Source organism: Cynocephalus volans, chromosome 4 (assembly GCF_027409185.1).
Source record: "Cynocephalus volans isolate mCynVol1 chromosome 4, mCynVol1.pri, whole genome shotgun sequence".
Lineage (NCBI taxonomy): Eukaryota > Metazoa > Chordata > Mammalia > Dermoptera > Cynocephalidae > Cynocephalus > Cynocephalus volans.
This window is the reverse complement of record NC_084463.1, coordinates 51,432,886-51,439,807: the sequence shown is the minus strand read 5'-3', so window position 1 is coordinate 51,439,807 and position 6,922 is coordinate 51,432,886.

Below are 6,922 nucleotides of genomic sequence, written 5' to 3'. Positions count from 1 at the left end.
TTTTAATTTAGTTCTTGAAATTAGGCACAAGTTTCTGCACAATTAAGTTTAATATTTTCCTCCCATAATGATTAACCTATGTGATTATAATCCACAGTAAAGAACAAAAAGAAAAGTAAAAACTGCTCATTTTATGTACACACACGTGGGTAACATGCAGGTATGAGTAATGGGACGTCAGTCAGATTTTTTTTTTTTTTTTTTTGTCTTTTTGTGACCGGCGGCACCACGCTCAGCCAGTGAGCTCACCGGCCATCCCTACATAGGATTCGAACCCGCGGCGGGAGCGCCGCCTGCTGCCGCGCTCCCAGCACCGCAGTCTCCCGAGTGCGCCACGGGGTCGGCCCCCATAGTCAGATCATTTTTACTCTGATCGCCTACCAATCCTTTTACAATCCAATAAATATTTTGAGCTTAAATTGTTGCAATTTTATAAACTAAGTATTTTGGAGATTTTTAAAAGATCTTTTCTGTTTACTGTTTTACTTAGACACATTTTTTTAACTCTTTATTTTTGGAATGATTATAGACCTGCAGGAAGCTATAAGTAGTGACATCTTAGTTTTAGTACAGTATCAAATGGGTACAACACTGATACCCAGACGGCAGATTTTATTCAATTCTCACGCCTTTTAAAATCTGCATTCATGTGTGTGTGTTTGTTCCACGCAGTGACTTGGGCGACCACCACCAGGGTACAGAACTACTTTGTCACCACAAAGGAATGCTCCCACCCTCTGGTAGAGTCACGCCTCATCAAAAATCCACTCCTCCGGAAAGGAACCTCAAAAGTTGTCAGAAACAATGTTTTCAGAGCTCTGAAAATTAATGAAAAGTTTGCCACAACCCAAGGAACATTTAGTAAAGAAAGACACGTAAACAGGATTTTACACCATCACCAAGTGGGATTTACGTCATATTTAGGAAAATCTTCTCTAATCTAAAATGAAGATTGACTCATGTTTTCTTCTAAAAGGTTTACAGTTTTAGCTCTTACATTCAGATTTCGGATCTGCTTTGAGTTAATTTTTGTGTACGGTGTGAGGTACGCGTTCAAGTTCATTGTTCTGCCAGAGCATATCCAGTTGTCCCCAGCACCATTTGTTGAAACGACTGTTCTTTCCTCGCTGAATTGTCCTGACTATAAACGTAAGCGTTTCCGTCTGGATTCTCAAGTGTATGCCACTGGCATCTATCTTAGGCCAACACCACACTGTCTCTGTGTAATTTCGTAGCTTTGACATCAGTAAGTATGAGTCCTCCAACTTTGTTCTTTTTTGAGATTGTTTTAACAGTTCTGGACCCCTTGAATGTTCATATTAATTTTCACCTCGGTTTATTGATTTCTGAAAAAAAAAAATTAAAAGGCAGCTAGGGTTTTTATAGGGATTTCATTGACTCCTGTAGATAATTTTGGGGACTGTTGCCATTTTAACAATATTAAGTCTTCTGATCCATAAACATTAAATGTCTGGTTAGTCGGATATTAATTTCTTTCAAAGATGTTTTGTAGTTTCCAGGGCACAATTCTTATACTTCTTCTGTTTAATTTATTTCTAAGTATATTATTATTTTTGATGCTATTGTAAATGGAATCTTTTTTTCTTTCTTTCTTTCTTTTCTTTCTCTCTCTCTCTTTCTTTCTTTCTTTCTTTTGTCTCTCTCTTTCTCTCCTTCTTTCTTTCTTTCTTTTGGGGGTGGGGGGGGGCTGGCCAGTAGAGGATCTGAAGCTGTGACCTTGGTGTGACAAGCCTGTGCTCTAACCAACTGAGCTAAAGTGCCAGCCTATTTATTCCATTTTTGAATTGTTCACTGCTAACATACAGAAGTCGATTAACTCCTATTTATTGATCTTGTACCTGCAACTATTATTTTAACAGTTTTTTAGTGGATTCCTGAGAGTTTTTGATACATAAGATCTGTGCAGATAGATATCATTTTATGTCTTATTTATTTTCCAACCTGGATGCCTTTTATTTCTTTTCTTGCCTAGTTTTCCTGACTGGAGCCTCCGCTACGATGTTGGATAGAGGAGGTGAGAGTGGGCATCTTTGTCTTGTCCCTCATCTTACGGAGAGACCATTCGGTCCTTTATCATTAAGTAGGACGTTAGCTGTGGAATTTTCGTAGCCGTTCTTTATCAGGTTGAGGAAGTTCTCTTCTATTCCTAGTTTGATGAATATTTTATCATAAAAGGGTGTTGACTTTTTTCACATGCTTTTGTCTGTATCTATTGAGAGGATCATGTGGATTTTGTTCTCAATCAGTTAATATGATTTAGTATATAAACTGATTTGGGGATGTTAATCCAACCTCTCATTCCTGGGATAAATCTCAGTTTGTCATGGTGTATAACCCTTTTAACATGTTGCCTGATCCAGTTTGTTAGTATTTTGTTGAGGATTTGTATGTCTATATCATAAGAGATACTGGTATGTAGTTTTCTTGTGATGACTTTATCTGTTCTTGGTATCAAGGAAAAAATAGCCTCAAAGAAAGAGCTGACAAGTATTCCCTTCTCTTCTATTTTTGCAAGAGTTTATTAAGGGATGGTATTAATAATTCTTTAAATGTTCAATAGAATTCACCATGGAAGCCATCTGGAACTGGGCTTTTCTTTGTGGAAAGTCTTTAAAGTACTAATTTACTCTTGTAATAGGTCTATTATGCTGTTTCTTTCCTACCTGAGTCAGTCTAGGTCGTTTGTGTTTTTCTAGGAACTTGTACATTTCATCTAAATTTTCTCACTTATTGACATACAGTGGTTCACAGTATTTCCTTACAAAAGTTTTTTTTCTGTAAATTATTCTTGATTTTAGTAATTTGAGTCTTTTTGTTTTTATTGTCAGTGTAACTAAAGGTTTATCAGTTTTATTGATCTTTTTTCAAGAGTAAACTCTTGGTGGTGTTGATTTTCCCAATTGTTTTTCCATTTTCTATTTCCACTCTAACCTTTATCATATCCTTCCTTCTGTTTGTTTTGGGTTTGCTCATCTTTCTGTTATTTAAAGTGAAAGATTAGATTATTGATTTGAGATCTTTCTTTTTTTAACATAGGCATTTAAAGCTATGAATTTATCTCCAAGACCTGCTTTAGCTACATCGCTTAAGTTTTGACATGTTGTGTTTTCCATTTCATTTATCTCAAAATATTTTCTAACTTACCTTGTGATATTTTCTTTGACCCATTGGTTATTTAGGAGTATGTTGTTTGATTTCTACATATTTGTGAATTTCCCATTTTTTGTTATTTAGTTCAGAATTATTTCCATTTCTGCCAGTGGACATAATTTGTATGATTTCAATTCTTTTAAATTCAGTGAGGCTTATTTTTTGAGCTAGCATACGGTCTGTTCTGGGGAATATTCCATGTGTCTGGAGGTGATGTGTATTCTGCTGCCGTTGGGTGAAGTGTTCTCTAGATTTCTGCTAGGGCTAGTTGGTTTATAGCACTGTTCCATTCCTGTGCATGCCTTGTGGTTTTATCCACCATTGAAAGCAGGTTATTAAAGTATCTGGTTTGTTATAGTTTATCCCTTTCTCTCTTCAGTCCTGTCCATTATTGCTCCCTGGATTTGGGGGCTGTGTTGTTAGCAGCATATATGTTTAGAATAGTTGTAACTTCAAATGAGTTAAGCAGTTTACAATTTTAAATGTTCCCCTTTATCTCTAGTGATAATTTTTGTTTTAAAGGCCATTTTGTCTGATATTAATATAGCTACTCCAGCTCTTTTATGGTTTTGGTTATAATGGTATATGTTTTACTTTCAATGTATTTGTATCTTTGAATCTACAGTGTGTATCACCTGTGAATAGCATGTAGTAGGACCTTGTTTTATTTTGCTTTGTTTTATTCAGTGTGACAATCTCTGGATTTTGAATGGATATTTTAATTCATTCATATTTAATGTTATTACTGATATATCTGCCATTTTGCTTTTTGTGCTTAAATGTCATAACTATTTTGTTACTACCTTCTTTTGCATTAATTTAATTTTTTTACATAATGTTTAATTCATTTAATAATATTTAATGTTTTTTGGCTATTTTCTTAGTGGTTGCTAGGGCTTACCAGATAGATCTTAACTTAACAAAATTGACTCCAGATTTGTATTAACTTAATTCAAGGATGTATAGGAACTTAACTTCTTTATAGTTCTATTTCCTTCCGCCTTTTGGTGTTATTGTCTCTGTACATATTATGTCTTGATATGTTACAAACAATATATTGCTATAATTATTAATTTGTATAATTTTAAGAGTCTTTAAAGAAGCTGAGAGAAGAAGGGAGAGCAAGCATACAGTTATAAAGATTGTTATGTTAAATTTCGTATTCATGGCTGAGTAGTATTACAGTATATATATCACATTTTCCTCATGGATATGTGGATATTTTCCATGTATCCAGTCATCCATTGATGAGCACTTAGGTTGGTTCCATAATTTGGCTACTGTAAATAGAGCTGCAATGAACATGGGAGTTCAGGTGTCCTTTCAACATGATGATTTCCATCCCTTTGGATACATACCCAGTAGTGGGATTGCTGGATCATATGGTAGTGCTATCTGTAGTTGTTTGAGGAAACTGCATACTGTTTTCCATTATGGCCGCACCAATTTACAGTCCCACCAACACTGAAGAAGAGTTCCCCTTTCCCCACATCCTCGCCAACATTTGTTATTCTCAGTCTTTTTAATAATGGCCAATCTAACTGGGGTGAGATGATATCTCAATGTGGTTTTGATGAAATTCTGCAATTTGCAACAGCATGGATGAGTCTGGAGAAAATTATGTTAAGTGAAATAAGCCAGACAAGGAAAGAGAAATACTGCATGTTCTCACTCATAACTGGCTGCTAAGAAAGAAGGAAAGAAAGAGAGAGAACGAGAAAGAAAAGAAGAGAGAGAGAGAGAAGAGAAGAGAAGAGTAGAGAAGAGAAGAGAAGAGAAGAAAAAGAAAAGAAAAGACCACAACAGTACTTTGAACTTTCAGGAGGAGAGAACAAACCTAAGGATACTAGAGATGTGAGGATGGAGCAAGGTGGTTTGGGGAGTGGTAGGTTGGGTAAAGGGCAGAAAGAAAAATCACAATTTGTAATAATAAATATGCTAATAATAAATAATAAAAAAAATTTTTAAAGAGTGTGAAATTCCCTGACAAAGTCTTACCCATAGAAAAAACATATCTTGCCCCCTCCATGGGAATTATAGTAATTCAAAGAACAAAGCAAAACCAAAATAAATTCACATCTCTAAGCAAAAGAGTAAATAATAAAAATGCAGCGGTATTGACAGGGTCGACAGTTTTTGCCAGAACTTGATGTGATAGGAATAAATTCTCCACAGAATTTTACTGAAAAGTTATGAACTACTGGTTATACAGGAGAATATGATTTGCACACAAGTGATCTTTGTAGAATAAAAACTGTCAGGTGAAAATAAATTCCCTGACATTCTCTTTTCTCTTCAGCAGTGTTCTTGGACACTCTCTCTGGGAATGCTCTTCTCCCTAGTGTTGTGATATTTGCACAAAAACTTTGGCTTTAGTATAATATTTATCTAACTAGAGATAGCCAGATTTGAAGTTGATGCTCTAGATTTCTTGCATTTCCCTTAAGATTCCAGCTACCTGCTCTGTTCAGTTGCATTTAAAATGAAGGAAGTGAAAGGACTTTATTAACTGCATTACATAATTGTTCATGGATTTCATATTATTTAAACTTGGTCTCCAATTTGGGAAATAAATTAAAAAGCAAATTTAAAAAAATTCTTATTTACGATTTCTGTTCCTCTTTATTTTTTCCTGTGAATTCATGTTGCCATCTAGTGTTTTTTTCTTACGCACCCACCCGCTCTGTGCTGTTCCTGTCAAATATATTACATTTCTATGTCATTGACCCCAAGATTCAATGGCATGATATTGTTTTTTGCAATTGCTTTTAAAGATAAGGGAATATAGTAAGGGATATAGGCATTATACTGTCTTTTCCTTCTAATTTTTTGTAGTGTTAAAATACACATAAAATTTACCATTTTTGAGAATACAGGTAAGTGGTATTAAAGACATTCATAATGTTCTGTCCATCTCCATAACTCTTCTCATCTTATAAAACTGAAGCTCCACACCCATTAAATCATAACCACCCATTTTCCCCTCCCCGATCCCCTGGCAACCACCATTCTGCTGTCTTTATGATTTTAACTACTGTAAGTACCTCGTGTAAGTGGAATCACACAGTATTTGTCTTTTTGTGACTCGGTTATTTTACTCAGCATAATGTCCTCAAAGTTCACTCATGTTGTAGCACACGTCAGAATTTCCTCCCACTGCAGGATTGAACGATAGTCCATTGTGTGTATATATGTGCCACGTTTTGCTTATCTGTTCATCCATTGATGGACACTTGGGCTGCTTCCACCTTTTAGCTACTGTGAATCATGCTGCTATGAACATGGGCGTACAAATAGTTCTTCGAGACCCTGTTTTCAATTATTTTGAGTATATACCCCAAAGTAGAATTGCTGGATCATGCAGTAATTCTACGTTCAGTGTTTTGAGGAAACACCAAACTGTTTCCCATAGCACCACACCATGTTATACTCCCACCAGCAATGTATGAGGATTTTTTCTCTCTGTCCTCTCCAACATTGGTTATTTTTCATTTTTGAGGTTATAGCCGTCCTACTGAGTGTGAAGTGGTATCTCTCTGGTTTTGATTTGTTCTTCCCTGATAGCTAATGATATTGAACTTTTTTTAAAATTAGTACTAGATGTTGTATTTTTTTAAATGCTTTTCTGTATCTATGGAGTTGATCAACAGGTTTTTCCTTTTTTTTAGTGTGTTAATATGACAAATCATATTGATTGATTTTTTTTAAATGTTAAACCAATATAACAATGCTGGGATAAACCACAATTGGT